This window comes from Salmo salar, chromosome 01, assembly GCF_965601325.2.
Source record: "Salmo salar chromosome 01, fSalSal1, whole genome shotgun sequence".
Lineage (NCBI taxonomy): Eukaryota > Metazoa > Chordata > Actinopteri > Salmoniformes > Salmonidae > Salmo > Salmo salar.
In genome coordinates this window covers 43,997,731-44,016,689 of record NC_138291.1, presented here as the reverse complement: position 1 = coordinate 44,016,689, position 18,959 = coordinate 43,997,731, and the positions used below count along the sequence as shown (strand labels likewise).

The 18,959-nt window shown below is 58.9% G+C and overlaps 1 protein-coding gene across 3 annotated transcripts in view; it reads right to left on the bottom strand.

Annotated features, from left to right (window-relative positions):
- Window positions 1–18,959, bottom strand: part of slc25a21 (solute carrier family 25 member 21) — a 209,440-nt gene that overhangs the window by 110,659 nt on the left and 79,822 nt on the right. The gene's annotated exons all lie outside the window — the stretch shown is intronic.

Below are 18,959 nucleotides of genomic sequence, written 5' to 3'. Positions count from 1 at the left end.
CTCTCTCCATCCCCCCACCTCCTCTTATCCCTCTCTCCATCCCCTACTCCTCTTATCCCTCTCTCCATCCCCTCCTCCTCTTATCCCTCTCTCCATCCCCCCCCTCCTCCTCTTATCCCTCTCTCCATCCCCCCTCCTCCTCTTATCCCTCTCTCCATCCCTCCTCCTCCTCTTATCCCTCTCTCCATCCCCCCTCCTCTTATCCCTCTCTCCATCCCCCCACCTCCTCTTATCCCTCTCTCCACCCCTACTCCTCTTATCCCTCTCTCCATCCCTCCTCCTCCTATCCCTCTCTCCACCCCTCCTCCTCCTATCCCTCTCCATCCCCCCTCCTCCTCTTATCCCTCTCTCCATCCCCCCTCCTCCTCCTCTTATCCCTCTCTCCATCCCCCCTCCCCCTCTTATCCCTCTCTCCATCCCCCCTCCTCTTCTTATCCCTCTCCATCCCCCCTCTTCCTCTTATCCCTCTCTCCATCCCCTCCTCCTCTTATCCCTCTCTCCATCCCCTCCTCCTCCTCTTATCCCTCTCTCCATCCCCTCCTCCTCTTATCCCTCCCTCCATCCCCTCCTCCTCCTCTTATCCCTCTATCCATTTCCTCCTCCTCCTCTATCCCTCCTCTATCCCCCCTCCCCTCCTCCTTATCCCTCTCCATCCCCCCTCCTCTTATCCCTCTCCACCCCTCCCCATCCCCTCCCCTCCTCCTCCTCTTATCCCTCTCTCCATCCCCTCCTCCTCTTATCCCTCTCTCCATCCCCTCCTCCTCTTATCCCTCTCTCCATCCCCCCCTCCTCTTATCCCTCTCTCCATCCCCCCTCCTCTTATCCCTCTCTCCATCCCCTCCTCCTCTTATCCCTCTCTCCATCCCCTCCTCCTCCTCTTATCCCTCTCTCCATCCCCCCTCCTCTTATCCCTCTCTCCATCCCCTCCTCCTCTTATCCCTCTCTCCATCCCCCCTCCTCCTCTTATCCCTCTCTCCATCCCCTCCTCCTCCACTTATCCCCCTCTCCATCCCCACCTCCTCCACTTATCCCCCTCTCCATCCCCACCTCCTCTTATCCCTCTCTCCATCACCCTCCTCTTCTTATCCCTCTCTCCATCCCCCCTCCTCCTCTTATCCCTCTCTCCATCCCCCCTCCTCCTCTTATCCCTCTCTCCATCCCACCTCCTCCACTTATCCCTCTCTCCATCCCCCCTCCTCCTCTTATCCCTCTCTCCATCCCCCCTTCTCCTCTTATCCCTCTCTCCATCCCCTCCTCCTCTTATCCCTCTCTCCATCCCCCCTCTTATCCCTCTCTCCATCCCCCTCCTCTTATCCCTCTCTCCATCCCCTCCTCCTCTTATCCCTCTCTCCATCCCCTCCTCCTCCTCTTATCCCTCTCTCCATCCCCCCTCCTCTTATCCCTCTCTCCACCCCCCCTCCTCTTATCCCTCTCTCCATCCCCTCCTCCTATTATCCCTCTCTCCATCCCCCTCCTCCTCTTATCCCTCTCTCCATCCCCTCCTCCTCCTCTTATCCCCCTCTCCATCCACCCCTCCTCTTATCCCTCTCTCCATCCCCTCCTCCTCTTATCCCTCTCTCCATCCCCCCTCCTCCTCTTATCCCTCTCTCCATCCCCCCTCCTCATCTTATCCCTCTCTCCATCCCCCCTTCTCCTCTTATCCTCTCTCCATCCCCCCTTCTCCTCTTATCCCTCTCTCCATCCCCTCCTCCTCCTCTTATCCCTCTCTCCATCCCCTCCACCTCTTATCCCTCTCTCCATCCCCCCTCCTCCTCTTATCCCTCTCTCCATCCCCCCTCCTCCTCTTATCCCTCTCTCCATCCCCCCTCCTCCTCTTATCCCTCTCTCCATCCCCCCTCCTTTTCTTATCCCTCTCTCCATCCCCTCCTCCTCTTATCCCTCTCTCCATCCCCCCTCCTCCTCTTATCCCTCTCTCCATCCCCCCTCCTTTTCTTATCCCTCTCTCCATCCCCTCCTCTTCTTATCCCTCTCTTCATCCCCTCCTCCTCCTCCTCTTATCCCTCTCTCCACCCCCTCCTCCTCCTCTTATCCCTCTCTCCATCCCCTCCTCCTCCTCATATCCCTCTCTCCACCCCCTCCTCCTCCTCATATCCCTCTCTCCATCACCCCTCCTCCTCTTATCCCTCTCTCCATCCCTCCTCCTCCTCTTATCCCTCTCTCCACCCCCTCCTCATCCTCATATGCCTCTCTCCATCCCCCCTCCTCCTCTTATCCCTCGCTCCATCCCCCCTCTTCATATCCCTCTCTCCATCCCCTCCTCCTCCTCATATCCCTCTCTCCATCCCCCCTCCTCCTCATATCCCTCTCTCCATCCCCCCTCCTCCTCTTATCCCTCTCTCCATCCCCCCTCCTCCTCCTATCCCTCTCTCCATCGCCTCCTCCTCCTCTTATCCCTCTCTCCATCCCCCTCCTCCTCCTGATATCCCTCTCTCCATCCCCCTCCTCCTCTTATCCCTCTCTCCATCCCCCCTCCTCCTCTTATCCCTCTCTCCATCCCCTCCTCCTCCTCTTATCCCTCTCTCCATCCCCCCTCCTCCTCTTATCCCTCTCTCCATCGCCTCCTCCTCCTCTTATCCCTCTCTCCATCCCCCCTCCTCTTCTTATCCCTCTCTCCATCCCCTCCTCCTCCTCATATCCCTCTCTCCATCCCCCCTCCTCCTCTTATCCCTCTCTCCATCCCCCCCTCCTCCTCTTATCCCTCTCTCCATCCCCCCTCCTCCTCTTATCCCTCTCTCCATCCCCCCTCCTCCTCTTATCCCTCTCTCCATCGCCCCCTCCTCCTCTTATCCCTCTCTCCATCCCCTCCTCCTCCTGTTATCCCTCTCTCCATCCCCCTCCTCCTCTTATCCATCTCTGCATCCCCCCTCCTCCTCTTATCCCTCTCTGCATCCCCTACTCCTCCTCTTATCCCTCTCTCCATCCCCCTCCTCCTCCTGTTATCCCTCTCATCCCTCCCCTCCTCCTCCTCTTATCCCCCTCTCCATCCCCCTCCTCCCCCTCTTATCCCTCTCTCCATCCCCCTCCTCCTCTTATCCCTCTCTCCATCCCCCTCCTCCTCTTATCCCTCTCTCCATCCCCCCTCCTCCTCATATCCCTCGCTCCATCCCCCTCCTCCTCTTATCCCTCTCTCCATCCCCCTCCTCCTCTTATCCCTCTCTCCATCCCCCCTCCTCCTCTTATCCCTCTCTCCCTCCCCTCCCCCTCCTCTTATCCCTCTCTCCATCGCCTCCTCCTCCTCTTATCCCTCTCTCCCTCCCCCTCCCCCTCCTGATATCCCTCTCTCCATCCCCCTCCTCCTCTTATCCCTCTCTGCATCCCCCCTCCTCCTCTTATCCCTCTCTCCATCCCCTACTCCTCCTCTTATCCCTCTCTCCACCCCTCCTCCTCCTCTTATCCCTCTCATAATCCCCTCCTCCTCCTCTTATCCCCCTCTCCATCCCCCCTCCCCCTCTTATCCCTCTCTCCATCCCCCCTCCTCCTCTTATCCCTCTCTCCATCCCCCTCCTCCTCTTATCCCTCTCTCCATCCCCTCCTCCTCTTATCCCTCTCTCCATCCCCTCCTCCTCCTCTATCCCCTCTCTCCATCCCCCCTCCTCCTCCTATCCCTCTCTCCATCCCCTCCTCCTCCTACCCCTCTCTCCATCCCCTCCTCCTCTTATCCCTCTCTCCATCCCCCCTCCTCTTATCCCTCTCTCCATCCCCCCTCCTCCTCTTATCCATCTCTCCATCCCCCCCTCCTCCTCTTATCAATCTCTTCATCCCCCCTCCCCCTATTATCCCTCTCTCCATCCCCCCTCCTCTTCTTATCCCTCTCTCCATCCCCCCTCTTCCTCTTATCCCTCTCTCCATCCCCTCCTCCTCTTATCCCTCTCTCCATCCCCTCCTCCTCCTCTTATCCCTCTCTCCATCCCCTCCTCCTCCTCTTATCCCTCTCTCCATCCCCTCCTCCTCCTCCTCTTAATCCTCTCTCCATCCCCTCCTCCTCTTATCCCTCCCTCCATCCCCTCCTCCTCCTCTTATCCCTCTATCCATCTCCTCCTCCTCCTCTTATCCCTCTCTCCATCCCCCCTCCCCTCCCTCCTCTTATCCCTCTATCCATCTCCTCCTCCTCCTCTTATCCCTCTCTCCATCCCCTCCTCCTCTTATCCCTCTCTCCATCCCCCCTCCTCTTATCCCTCTCTCCATCCCCCCTCCTCTTATCCCTCTCTCCATCCCCCCTCCTCTTATCCCTCTCTCCATCCCCTCCTCCTCTTATCCCTCTCTCCATCCCCTCCTCCTCTTATCCCTCTCTCCATCCCCCCTCCTCCTCTTATCCCTCTCTCCATCCCCTCCTCCTCCACTTATCCCCCTCTCCATCCCCACCTCCTCTTATCCCTCTCTCCATCACCCTCCTCTTCTTATCCCTCTCTCCATCCCCCCTCCTCCTCTTATCCCTCTCTCCATCCCACCTCCTCCACTTATCCCTCTCTCCATCCCCCCTCCTCCTCTTATCCCTCTCTCCATCCCCGCTTCTCCTCTTATCCCTCTCTCCATCCCCATCCTCCTCCTCTTATCCCTCTCTCCATCCCCTCCTCCTCCTCTTATCCCTCTCTCCATCCCCTCCTCCTCCTCTTATCCCTCTCTCCATCCCCCTCCTCCTCTTATCCCTCTCTCCATCCCCCCTCCTCTTATCCCTCTCTCCATCCCCCATCCTCTTATCCCTCTCTCCATCCCCTCCTCCTCCACTTATCCCCCTCTCCACCCCCACCTCCTCTTATCCCCTCTCCCTCCATCACCCTCCTCTTCTTATCCCTCTCTCCATCCCCCCTCCTCCTCTTATCCCTCTCTCCATCCCACCTCCTCCACTTATCCCTCTCTCCATCCCCCCTCCTCCTCTTATCCCTCTCTCCATCCCCCCTTCTCCTCTTATCCCTCTCTCTATCCCCGATTCTCCTCTTATCCCTCTCTCCATCCCCTCCTCCTCCTCTTATCCCTCTCTCCATCCCCTCCTCCTCCTCTTATCCCTCTCTCCATCCCCTCCTCCTCTTATCCCTCTCTCCATCCCCCCTCCTCTTATCCCTCTCTCCATCCCCCCTCCTCTTATCCCTCTCTCCATCCCCTCCTCCTCTTATCCCTCTCTCCATCCCCTCCTCCTCCTCTTATCCCTCTCTCTCCATCCCCCCTCCTCTTATCCCTCTCTCCACCCCCCCTCCTCTTATCCCTCTCTCCATCACCCTCCTCGTCTTATCCCTCTCTCCATCCCCACCTCCTCCTCTTATCCCTCTCCTCACCCATCCCACCTCCTCCACTTATCCCTCTCTCCATCCCCCCCTCCTCCTCTTATCCCTCTCTCCATCCCCCCTTCTCCTCTTATCCCTCTCTCTATCCCCGATTCTCCTCTTATCCCTCTCCATCCCATCCCCTCCTCCTCCTCTTATCCCTCTCTCCATCCCCTCCTCCTCCTCTTATCCCTCTCTCCATCCCCTCCTCCTCTTATCCCTCTCTCCATCCCCCCTCCTCTTATCCCTCTCTCCATCCCCCCTCCTCTTATCCCTCTCTCCATCCCCTCCTCCTCTTATCCCTCTCTCCATCCCCTCCTCCTCCTCTTATCCCTCTCTCCATCCCCTCCTCCTCTTATCCCTCTCTCCACCCCCCCTCCTCTTATCCCCCTCTCCATCCACCCCTCCTCTTATCCCTCTCTCCATCCCCTCCTCCTCTTATCCCTCTCTCCATCCCCCCTCCTCCTCTTATCCCTCTCTCCATCCCCCCTCCTCATCTTATCCCTCTCTCCATCCCCCCTTCTCCTCTTATCTCTCTCTCCATCCCCCCTTCTCCTCTTATCCCTCTCTCCATCCCCTCCTCCTCCACTTATCCCCCTCTCCATCCCCACCTCCTCTTATCCCCTCTCTCCATCACCCTCCTCTTCTTATCCCTCTCTCCATCCCCCCTCCTCCTCTTATCCCTCTCTCCATCCCACCTCCTCCACTTATCCCTCTCTCGATCCCCCCTCCTCCTCTTATCCCTCTCTCCATCCCCCCTTCTCCTCTTATCCCTCTCTCCATCCCCGATTCTCCTCTTATCCCTCTCTCCATCCCCTCCTCCGCCTCTTATCCCTCTCTCCATCCCCTCCTCCTCCTCTTATCCCTCTCTCCATCCCCTCCTCCTCTTATCCCTCTCTCCATCCCCCCTCCTCTTATCCCTCTCTCCATCCCCCCTCCTCTTATCCCTCTCTCCATCCCCTCCTCCTCTTATCCCTCTCTCCATCCCCTCCTCCTCCTCTTAGCCCTCTCTCCATCCCCCCTCCTCTTATCCCTCTCTCCACCCCCCCTCCTCTTATCCCTCTCTCCATCCCCTCCTCCTCTTATCCCTCTCTCCATCCCCCTCCTCCTCTTATCCCTCTCTCCATCCCCTCCTCCTCTTATCCCTCTCTCCACCCCCTCCTCCTCCTCATATCCCTCTCTCCATCCCCCCTCCTCCTCTTATCCCTCTCTCCATCCCCCCTCCTTTTCTTATCCCTCTCTCCATCCCCTCCTCTTCTTATCCCTCTCTTCATCCCCTCCTCCTCCTCTTATCCCTCTCTCCACCCCCTCCTCCTCCTCTTATCCCTCTCTCCATCCCCTCCTCCTCCTCTTATCCCTCTCTCCACCCCCTCCTCATCCTCATATCCCTCTCTCCATCACCCCTCCTCCTCTTATCCCTCTCTCCATCCCTCCTCCTCCTCTTATCCCTCTCTCAACCCCCTCCTCATCCTCATATGCCTCTCTCCATCCCCCCTCCTCCTCTTATCCCTCTCTCCATCCCTCTCCTCTTCTTATCCCTCTCTCCATCCCCCCTCCTCCTCATATCCCTCTCTCCATCCCCCCTCCTCCTCTTATCCCTCTCTCCATCCCCCCTCCTCCTCTTATCCCTCTCTCCATCCCCCCTCCTCCTCTTATCCCTCTCTCCATCGCCTCCTCCTCCTCTTATCCCTCTCTCCATCCCCCCTCCTCCCTCTTATCCATCTCTCCATCCCCCCTCCTCTTCTTATCCCTCTCTCCATCCCCTACTCCTCCTCTTATCCCTCTCTCCACCCCCTCCTCCTCCTCTTATCCCTCTCATAATCCCCTCCTCCTCCTCTTATCCCTCTCTCCATCCCCCCTCCTCTTCTTTTCCCTCTCTCCACCCCCTCCTCCTCCTCCTATCCCTCTCTCCATTCCCCCTCCTCCTCTTATCCCTCTCTCCATCCCCCCTCCTCCTCTTATCCCTCTCTCCATCCCCTCCTCCTCTTATCCCTCTCTCCATCCCCTCCTCCTCTTATCCCTCTCTCCATCCCCTCCTCCTCTTATCCCTCTCTCCATCCCCTCCTCCTCTTATCCCTCTCTCCATCCCCCCTCCTCCTCTTATCGCTCTCTCCATCCCCTCCTCCTCCTCATATCCCCCTGTCCATCCCCCCTCCTCTTACCCCTCTCTCCATCCCCCTCCTCCGCTTATCCCTCTCTCCATCCCCTCCTCCTCTTCTCCCTCTCGCCATACCCTCCTCCTCCTATCCCCTCTCTCCATTCGTTCTTTCCCTCCTCCTCCTATCCCTCTCTCCATCCCCTCCTCCTCCTATCCCTCTCTCCATCCCCCCTCCTCCTCTTATCCCTCTCTCCATCCCCCCTCCTCCTCTTATCCCTCTCTCCATCCCCCCTCCTCCTCTTATCCCTCTCTCCATCCGCCCCTCCTCTTATCCCTCTCTCCATCCCCCCTCCTCCTCCTCTTATCCCTCTCTCCATCCCCTCCTCCTCCTCTTATCCCTCTCTCCATCCCCCCTCTTCCTATCCCTCTCTCCATCCCCCCTCCTCCTATCCCTCTCTCCATCCCCTCCTCCTCCTCTTATACCTCTCTCCATCCCCTCCTCCTCTTATCCCTCTCTCCATCCCCCCTCCTCCTCTTATCCCTCTCTCCATCGCCCTCCTCCTCTTATCCCTCTCTCCATCCCCTCCTCCTCCTCTTATCCCCCTCTCCATCCCCTCCACCTCCTCCTATCCCTCTCTCCATCCCTCCTCCTCCTCTTATCCCTCTCTCCATCCCCCCTCCTCCTCTTATCCCTCTCTCCATCCCCCCTCCTCCTCTTATCCCTCTCTCCATCCCCCCTCCTCCTCTTATCCCTCTCTCCATCCCCCCTCCTCTTATCCCTCTCTCCATCCCCCCCTCCTCCTCTTATCCCTCTCTCCATCCCCCCTCCTCCTCTTATCCCTCTCTCCATCCCCCTCCTCCTCTCATCCCTCTCCATCCCCCCTCCTCCTATCCCTCTCTCCATCCCCCCTCCTCCTATCCCTCTCTCCATCCCCTCCTCCTCCTCTTATCCCTCTCTCCATCCCCTCCTCCTCTTATCCCTCTCTCCATCCCCCCTCCTCCTCTTATCCCTCTCTCCATCCCCCCTCCTCTTCTCCTCTCTCCATACCCTCCTCCTCTTATCCCTCTCTCCATCCCCCCTCCTCTTATCCCTCTCTCCATCCCTCTCTCCATCCCTCCTCCTCTTATCCCTCTCTCCATCCCCTCCTCCTCTTATCCCTCTCTCCATCCCCCTCCTCCTCTTATCCCTCTCTCCATCCCCTCCTCCTCTTATCCCTCTCTCCATCCCCTCCTCCTCTTATCCCTCTCTCCATCCCCCCTCCTCCTCTTATCCCTCTCTCCATCCCCCTCCTCCTCTTATCCCTCTCTCCATCCCCCTCCTCCTCTTATCCCTCTCTCCATCCCCCTCCTCCTCTTATCCCTCTCTCCATCCCCCCTCCTCCTCTTATCCCTCTCTCCATCCCCTCCTCCTCCTCTTATCCCTCTCTCCATCCCCTCCTCCTCTTATCCCTCTCTCCATCCCCCCTCCTCCTCTTATCCCTCTCTCCATCCCCCTCCTCCTCTTATCCCTCTCTCCATCCCCTCCTCCTCTTATCCCTCTCTCCATCCCCCTCCTCCTCTTATCCCTCTCTCCATCCCCCCTCCTCCTCTTATCCCTCTCTCCATCCCCCTCCTCCTCTTATCCCTCTCTCCATCCCCCTCCTCCTCTTATCCCTCTCTCCATCCCCCTCCTCCTCTTATCCCTCTCTCCATCCCCCCTCCTCCTCTTATCCCTCTCTCCATCCCCTCCTCCTCTTATCCCTCTCTCCATCCCCTCCTCCTCTTATCCCTCTCTCCATCCCCCCTCCTCCTCTTATCCCTCTCTCCATCCCCCCTCCTCCTCTTATCCCTCTCTCCATCCCCTCCTCCTCTTATCCCTCTCTCCATCCCCTCCTCCTCTTATCCCTCTCTCCATCCCCCCTCCTCCTCTTATCCCTCTCTCCATCCCCCCTCCTCCTCTTATCCCTCTCTCCATCCCCCCTCCTCCTCTTATCCCTCTCTCCATCCCCTCCTCCTCTTATCCCTCTCTCCATCCCCTCCTCCTCTTATCCCTCTCTCCATCCCCCCTCCTCCTCTTATCCCTCTCTCCATCCCCCCTCCTCCTCTTATCCCTCTCTCCCATCCCCCCTCCTCCTCTTATCCCTCTCTCCATCCCCCCTCCTCCTCTTATCCCTCTCTCCATCCCCTCCTCCTCCTCTTATCCCTCTCTCCATCCCCTCCTCCTCTTATCCCTCTCTCCATCCCTCCTCCTCCTCTTATCCCTCTCTCCATCCCTCCTCCTCCTCTTATCCCTCTCTCCATCCCCTCCTCCTCTTATCCCTCTCTCCATCCCCCTCCTCCTCTTATCCCTCTCTCCATCCCCCCCTTCTCCTCTTATCCCTCTCTCCATCCCCCTCCTCCTCTTATCCCTCTCTCCATCCCCTCCTCCTCCTCTTATCCCTCTCTCCATCCCCCTCCTCCTCTTATCCCTCTCTCCATCCCCTCCTCCTCTTATCCCTCTCTCCATCCCCCCTCCTCCTCTTATCCCTCTCTCCATCCCCTCCTCCTCTTATCCCTCTCTCCATCCCCCTCCTCCTCTTATCCCTCTCTCCATCCCCCCTCCTCCTCTTATCCCTCTCTCCATCCCCCTCCTCCTCTTATCCCTCTCTCCATCCTCTCCTCCTCCTCTTATCCCTCTCTCCATCCCCCCTCCTCCTCTTATCCCTCTCTCCATCCCCCCTCCTCCTCTTATCCCTCTCTCCATCCCCTCCTCCTCTTATCCCTCTCTCCATCCCCCTCCTCCTCTTATCCCTCTCTCCATCCCCCTCCTCCTCTTATCCCTCTCTCCATCCCCCCTCCTCCTCTTATCCCTCTCTCCATCCCCCTCCTCCTCTTATCCCTCTCTCCATCCCCCCTCCTCCTCTTATCCCTCTCTCCATCCCCTCCTCCTCTTATCCCTCTCTCCATCCCCTCCTCCTCTTATCCCTCTCTCCATCCCCCTCCTCCTCTTATCCCTCTCTCCATCCCCTCCTCCTCTTATCCCTCTCTCCATCCCCCCCTTCTCCTCTTATCCCTCTCTCCATCCCCCTCCTCCTCTTATCCCTCTCTCCATCCCCCCTCCTCCTCTTATCCCTCTCTCCATCCCCCCTCCTCCTCTTATCCCTCTCTCCATCCCCCTCCTCCTCTTATCCCTCTCTCCATCCCCCTCCTCCTCTTATCCCTCTCTCCATCCCCTCCTCCTCTTATCCCTCTCTCCATCCCCCCTCCTCCTCTTATCCCTCTCTCCATCCCCCCTCCTCCTCTTATCCCTCTCTCCATCCCCCCTCCTCCTCTTATCCCTCTCTCCATCCCCCTCCTCCTCTTATCCCTCTCTCCATCCCCCCTCCTCCTCTTATCCCTCTCTCCATCCCCCCTCCTCCTCTTATCCCTCTCTCCATCCCCTCCTCCTCTTATCCCTCTCTCCATCCCCCCTCCTCCTCTTATCCCTCTCTCCATCCCCCCTCCTCTTATCCCTCTCTCCATCCCCCCTCCTCCTCTTATCCCTCTCTCCATCCCCCCTCCTCCTCTTATCCCTCTCTCCATCCCCCCTCCTCCTCTTATCCCTCTCTCCATCCCCCCTCCTCCTCTTATCCCTCTCTCCATCCCCCTCCTCCTCTTATCCCTCTCTCCATCCCCCCTCCTCCTCTTATCCCTCTCTCCATCCCCCCTCCTCCTCTTATCCCTCTCTCCATCCCCCTCCTCCTCTTATCCCTCTCTCCATCCCCCTCCTCCTCTTATCCCTCTCTCCATCCCCCCTCCTCCTCTTATCCCTCTCTCCATCCCCCCTCCTCCTCTTATCCCTCTCTCCATCCCCCCTCCTCCTCTTATCCCTCTCTCCATCCCTCCTCCTCCTCTTATCCCTCTCTCCATCCCCCCTCCTCCTCTTATCCCTCTCTCCATCCCCCTCCTCCTCTTATCCCTCTCTCCATCCCCCCTCCTCCTCTTATCCCTCTCTCCATCCCCCCTCCTCCTCTTATCCCTCTCTCCATCCCCTCCTCCTCTTATCCCTCTCTCCATCCCCCCTCCTCCTCTTATCCCTCTCTCCATCCCCCTCCTCCTCTTATCCCTCTCTCCATCCCCTCCTCCTCTTATCCCTCTCCATCCCCTCCTCCTCCTCTTATCCCTCTCTCCATCCCCTCCTCCTCCTCTTATCCCTCTCTCCATCCCCTCCTCCTCTTATCCCTCTCTCCATCCCCTCCTCCTCTTATCCCTCTCTCCATCCCCCTCCTCCTCTTATCCCTCTCTCCATCCCCCCTCCTCCTCTTATCCCTCTCTCCATCCCCCCTCCTCCTCTTATCCCTCTCTCCATCCCCCTCCTCCTCTTATCCCTCTCTCCATCCCCTCCTCCTCCTCCTCTTATCCCTCTCTCCATCCCCCCTCCTCCTCTTATCCCTCTCTCCATCCCCCCTCCTCCTCTTATCCCTCTCTCCATCCCCTCCTCCTCCTCTTATCCCTCTCTCCATCCCCTCCTCCTCTTATCCCTCTCTCCATCCCCTCCTCCTCTTATCCCTCTCTCCATCCCTCCCTCCTCTTATCCCTCTCTCCATCCCCTCCTCCTCTTATCCCTCTCTCCATCCCCTCCTCCTCCTCTTATCCCTCTCTCCATCCCCTCCTCCTCCTCTTATCCCTCTCTCCATCCCCCTCCTCCTCTTATCCCTCTCTCCATCCCCCTCCTCCTCTTATCCCTCTCTCCATCCCCCTCCTCCTCTTATCCCTCTCTCCATCCCCCCTCCTCCTCTTATCCCTCTCTCCATCCCCCTTCCTCCTCTTATCCCTCTCTCCATCCCCCCTCCTCCTCTTATCCCTCTCTCCATCCCCCCTCCTCCTCTTATCCCTCTCTCCATCCCCCTCCTCCTCTTATCCCTCTCCATCCCCCCTCCTCCTCTTATCCCTCTCTCCATCCTCTCCTCCTCCTCTTATCCCTCTCTCCATCCCCCCTCCTCCTCTTATCCCTCTCTCCATCCCCCCTCCTCCTCTTATCCCTCTCTCCATCCCCTCCTCCTCTTATCCCTCTCTCCATCCCCCTCCTCCTCTTATCCCTCTCTCCATCCCCCCTCCTCCTCTTATCCCTCTCTCCATCCCCTCCTCCTCTTATCCCTCTCTCCATCCCCTCCTCCTCCTATCCCTCTCTCCATCCCCCCTCCTCCTCTTATCCCTCTCTCCATCCCCTCCTCCTCCTCTTATCCCTCTCTCCATCCCCTCCTCCTCCTCTTATCCCTCTCTCCATCCCCTCCTCCTCCTCTTATCCCTCTCTCCATCCCCTCCTCCTCCTCTTATCCCTCTCTCCATCCCCCCTCCTCCTCTTATCCCTCTCTCCATCCCCTCCTCCTCTCTCTCTCCATCCCCTCCTCCTCTTATCCCTCTCTCCATCCCCCCTCCTCCTCTTATCCCTCTCTCCATCCCCTCCTCCTCTTATCCCTCTCTCCATCCCCTCCTCCTCTTATCCCTCTCTCCATCCCCTCCTCCTCTTATCCCTCTCTCCATCCCCTCCTCCTCCTCTTATCCCTCTCTCCATCCCCCCCTCCTCCTCTTATCCCTCTCTCCATCCCCTCCTCCTCCTCTTATCCCTCTCTCCATCCCCCCTCCTGCACTTATCCCTGTCTCCATCCCCTCCTCCTCCTCTTATCCCTCTCTCCATCTGTCCTTCCTCCTCTTATCCCCCTCTCCATCCCCCCTCCTCCTCTTATCCCTCTCTCCATCCCCCCTCCTCCTCTTATCCCTCTCTCCATCCCCCCCTCCTCCTCCTATCCCTCTCTCCATCCCCTCCTCCTCCTCTTATCCCTCTCTCCATCCCCTCCTCCTGAACTTATCCCTCTCTCCATCCCCCTCCGCCTCTTATCCCTCTCTCCATCCCCCCTCCTCCTCTTATCCCTCTCTCCATCCCCCCTCCTCCTCTTATCCCTCTCTCCATCCCCCCTCCTCCTCTTATCCCTCTCTCCATCCCCCCTCCTCCTCTATCCCTCTCTCCATCCCCTCCTCCTCCTCCTATCCCTCTCTCGATCCCCCTCCTCCTCTTATCCCTCTCTCCATCCCCCCTCCTCCTCTTATCCCTCTCTCCATCCCCTCCTCCTCTTATCCCTCTCTCCATCCCCTCCTCCTCTTATCCCTCTCTCCATCCCCCCTCCTCCTCCTCTTATTCCTCTCTCCATACCCCCACCTCCTCTTATCCCTCTCTCCATCCCCTCCACCTCCTCCTATCCCTCTCTCCATCCCCTCCTCCTCCTCTTATCCCTCTCTCCATCCCCTCCTCCTCTTATCCCTCTCTCCATCCCCTCCTCCTCCTCTTATCCCTCTCTCCATCCCCCCTCCTCCTCTTATCCCTCTCTCCATCCCCTCCTCCTCCTATCCCTCTCTCCATCCCCTCCTCCTCCTCTTATCCCTCTCTCCATCCCCCCTCCTCCTCTTATCCCTCTCTCCATCCCCCCCTCCTCCTCTTATCCCTCTCTCCATCCCCCCTCCTCCTCTTATCCCTCTCTCCATCCCTCCTCCTCCTACCCCTCTCTCCATCCCCCTCCTCCTCCTCCTACCCCTCTCTCCATCTCCCCTCCTCCTCCTATCCCTCTCTCCATCCCCTCCTCCTCTTATCCCTCTCTCCATCCCCTCCTCCTCTTATCCCTCTCTCCATCCCCCCTCCTCCTCTTATCCCTCTCTCCATCCCCTCCTCCTCTTATCCCTCTCTCCATCCCCTCCTCCTCTTATCCCTCTCTCCATCCCCCCTCCTCCTCCTCTTATCCCTCTCTCCATCCCCCCTCCTCCTCTTATCCCTCTCTCCATCCCCTCCTCCTCTTATCCCTCTCTCCATCCCCCCTCCTCTTATCCCTCTCTCCATCCCCCCTCCTGCTCTTATCCCTCTCTCCATCCCCCCTCCGCCTCTTATCCCTCTCTCCATCCCCCACCGCCTCTTATCCCTCTCTCCATCCCCCCTCCTCCTCTTATCCCTCTCTCCATCCCCCCTCCTCCTCCTTATCCCTCTCTCCATCCCCCTCCTCCTCTTATCCCTCTCTCCATCCCCTCCTCCTCTTATCCCTCTCTCCATCCCCCCTCCTCCTCTTATCCCTCTCTCCATCCCCTCCTCCTCTTATCCCTCTCTCCATCCCCCTCCTCCTCTTATCCCTCTCTCCATCCCCCCTCCTTCTCTTATCCCTCTCTCCATCCCCTCCTCCTCCTCTTATCCCTCTCTCCATCCCCCCCTCCTCCTCTTATCCCTCTCTCCATCCCCTCCTCCTCCTCTTATCCCTCTCTCCATCCCCCCTCCTCCTCCTCTTATCCCTCTCTCCATACCCCTCCTCCTCTTATCCCTCTCTCCATCCCCCCTCCCCCTCCTCTTATCCCTCTCTCCATCCCCTCCTCCTCCTCTTACCCCTCTCTCCATCCCCCCTCCTCCTCCTCTTATCCCTCTCTCCATCCCCCACCGCGTCCTCTTATCCCTCTCTCCATCCCCCCCTCCGCCTCTTATCCCTCTCTCCATCCCCTCCTCCGCCTCTTATCCCTCTCTCCATCCCCCCTCCTCCTCCTATCCCTCTCTCCATCCCCCCACCTCCTCCTAGCCCTCTCTCCATCCCCTCCGCCTCCTCTTATCCCTCTCTCCATCCCCCCTCCTCCTCCTCTTATCCCTCTCTCCATCCCCTCCTCCTCTTATCCCTCTCTCCATCCCCCCTCCTCCTCTTATCCCTCTCCATCCCCTCCCCCTCCTCCTATCCCTCTCTCCATCCCCTCCTCCTCCTCCTATCCCTCTCTCCATCCCCTCCTCCTCCTCTTATCCCTCTCTCCATCCCCTCCTCCTCTTATCCCTCTCTCCATCCCCTCCTCCTCTTATCCCTCTCTCCATCCCCTCCTCCTCCTCTATCCCTCTCTCCATCCCCCCTCCTCCTCTTATCCCTCTCTCCATCCCCCCTCCTCCTCTTATCCCTCTCTCCATCCCCCCTCCTCCTCTTATCCCTCTCTCCATCCCCCCTCCTCCTCCTATCCCTCGCTCCATCCCCCTCCTCCTCCTACCCCTCTCTCCATCCCCCCTCCTCCTCTTATCCCTCTCTCCATCCCCTCCTCCTCTTATCCCTCTCTCCATCCCCCCTCCTCCTCCTCTTATCCCTCTCTCCATCCCCCCTCCTCCTCTTATCCCTCTCTCCATCCCCTCCTCCTCTTATCCCTCTCTCCATCCCCCCTCCTCCTCTTATCCCTCTCTCCATCCCCTCCTCCTCTTATCCCTCTCTCCATCCCCCCTCCTCCTCCTCTTATCCTCTCTCCAGCCCCCCTCCTCCTCTTATCACTCTCTCCATCCCCCCTCCTCCTCTTATCCCTCTCTCCATCCCTCCTCCTCTTATCCCTCTCTCCATCCCCTCCTCCTCTTATCCCTCTCTCCATTCCCCCGCCTCCTCTTATCCCTCTCTCCATCCCCTCCTCCTCCTCTTATCCCTCTCTCCATCCCCCCTCCTCCTCTTATCCCTCTCTCCATTCCCCCTCCTCCTCTTATCCCTCTCTCCATCCCCCCTCCTCCTCTTATCCCTCTCTCCATCCCCCCTCCTCCTCTTATCCCCCTCTCCATCCCCTCCTCCTCTTATCCCTCTCTCCATCCCCCTCCTCCTCTTATCCCTCTCTCCATCCCCTCCCTCCTCCTCTATCCCCCTCTCCATCCCTCCTCCTCCTCCTCTTATCCCTCTCTCCATCCCCCCCTCCTCTTATCCCTCTCTCCATCCCCTCCTCCTCCTCTTATCCCTCTCTCCATCCCCCCTCCTCCTCTTATCCCTCTCTCCATCCCCCTCCTCCTCTTATCCCTCTCTCCATCCCCTCCTCCTCTTATCCCTCTCTCCATCCCCTCCTCCTCTTATCCCTCTCTCCATCCCCCCTCCTCCTCTTATCCCTCTCTCCATCCCCTCCTCCTCCTCCTCTTATCCCTCTCTCCATCCCCCTCCTTCCTCTTATCCCTCTCTCCATCCCCTCCTCCTCTTATCCCTCTCTCCATCCCCCCTCCTCCTCTTATCCCTCTCTCCATCCCCTCCTCCTCCTCTTATCCCCCTCTCCATCCCCCTCCTCCTCTATCCCTCTCTCCATCCCCCTCCTCCTCTTATCCCTCTCTCCATCCCCCTCCTCCTCTTATCCCTCTCTCCATCCCCCCTCCTCCTCTTATCCCTCTCTCCATCCCCTCCTCCTCTTATCCCTCTCTCCATCCCCCCTCCTCCTCTTATCCCTCTCTCCATCCCCCCTCCTCTTATCCCTCTCTCCATCCCCTCCTCCTCTTATCCCTCTCTCCATCCCCTCCTCCTCCTCTTATCCCTCTCTCCATCCCCTCCTCCTCTCTTATCCCTCTCTCCATCCCCTCCTCCTCCTCTTATCCCTCTCTCCATCCCCTCCTCCTCTTATCCCTCTCTCCATCCCCCTACTCCTCTTATCCCTCTCTCCATCCCCCCTCCTCCTCTTATCCCTCTCTCCATCCCCCCTCCTCCTCTTATCCCTCTCTCCATCCCCTCCTCCTCTTATCCCCCTCTCCATCCCCCCTCCTCTTATCCCTCTCTCCATCCCCTCCTCCTCCTCTTATCCCTCTCTCCATCCCCTCCTCCTCCTCTTATCCCTCTCTCCATCCCCTCCTCCTCCTCCTCTTATCCCTCTCTCCATCCCCCCTCCTCTTATCCCTCTCTCCATCCCCTCCTCCTCTTATCCCTCTCTCCATCCCCCCTCCTCCTCTTATCCCTCTCTCCATCCCCTCCTCCTCTTATCCCCCTCTCCATCCCCTCCTCCTCTTATCCCTCTCTCCATCCCCTCCCTCCTCCTCTTATCCCTCTCTCCATCCCCTCCTCCTCCTCTTATCCCTCTCTCCATCCCTCCTCCTCCTCCTCTTATCCCTCTCTCCATCCCCTCCTCCTCCTCCTCTTATCCCTCTCTCCATCCCCTCCTCCTCTTATCCCTCTCTCCATCCCCTCCTCCTCCTCTTATCCCTCTCTCCATCCCCCCTCCTCCTCTTATCCCTCTCTCCATCCCCCCTCCTCCTCTTATCCCTCTCTCCATCCCCTCCTCCTCTTATCCCTCTCTCCATCCCCACTCCTCCTCTTATCCCTCTCTCCATCCCCTCCTCCTCTTATCCCTCTCTCCATCCCCTCCTCCTCCTCTTATCCCTCGCTCCATCCCCCCTCCTCCTCTTATCCCTCTCTCCATCCCCCCTCCTCCTCTTATCCCTCTCTCCATCCCCCCTCCTCTTATCCCTCTCTCCATCCCCCCTCCTCCTCTTATCCCTCTCTCCATCCCCCCTCCTCCTCTTATCCCTCTCTCCATCCCCTCCTCCTCCTCTTAGCCCCCTCTCCATCCCCCCCTGCTCTTATCCCTCTCTCCATCCCCTCCTCCTCCTATCCCTCTCTCCATCCCCCCTACTCCTCTTATCCCTCTCTCCATCCCCCCTCCTCCTCTTATCCCTCTCTCCATTCCCCCGCCTCCTCTTATCCCTCTCTCCATCCCCCCCGCCTCCTCTTATCCCTCTCTCCATCCCCCCTCCTCCTCTTATCCCTCCCTCCATCCCCCCACCACCTCTTATCCCTCTCTCCATCCCCCCTCCTCCTCTTATCCCTCTACTCCACCCCCCCTCCTCCTCTTATCCCCCTCTCCATCCCCCCTCCTCCTCCTATCCCTCTCTCCATCCCCCCTCCTCCTCTTATCCCTCTCTCCATCCCCTCCTCCTCCTCTTATCCCTCTCTCCATCCCCTCCTCCTCCTCCTCTTATCCCTCTCTCCACCCCCCCTCCTGAACTTATCCCTGTCTCCATCCCCCTCCTCCTCTTATCCCTCTCTCCATCCCCCCTCCTCCTCTTATCCCTCTCTCCATCCCCCCCTCCTCTTATCCCTCTCTCCATCCCCCTCCTCCTCTTATCCCTCTCTCCATCCCCTCCTCCTCTTATCCCCTCTCTCCATCCCCCCTCCTCTTATCCTCTCTCCATCACCCCCTCCTCTTATCCCTCTCTCCATCCCCTCCTCCTCTTATCCCTCTCTCCATCCCCTCCTCCTCCTCCTCTTATCCCTCTCTCCATCCCCCCTCCTCTTATCCCTCTCTCCATCCCCTCCTCCTCTTATCCCTCTCTCCATCCCCCCTCCTCCTCTTATCCCTCTCTCCATCCCCTCCTCCTCCTCTTATCCCCCTCTCCATCCCCCCCTGCTCTTATCCCTCTCTCCATCCCCTCCTCCTCCTCTTATCCCTCTCTCCATCCCCTCCTCCTCCTCCTCTTATCCCTCTCTCCATCCCCCTCCTCCCTCTTATCCCTCTCTCCATCCCCTCCTCCTCTTATCCCTCTCTCCATCCCCCCTCCTCCTCTTATCCCTCTCTCCATCCCCTCCTCCTCTTATCCCTCTCTCCATCCCCCTCCTCCTCTTATCCCCCTCTCCATCCCCTCCTCCGCCTCTTATCCCTCTCTCCATCCCCTCCTCCTCCTCCTCTTATCCCTCTCTCCATCCCCCCTCCTCCTCTTATCCCTCTCTCCATCCCCTCCTCCTCCTCTTATCCCTCTCTCCATCCCCCCTCCTCCTCTTATCCCTCTCTCCATCCCCTCCTCCTCTTATCCCCCTCTCCATCCCCCCTCCTCTTATCCCTCTCTCCATCCCCTCCTCCTC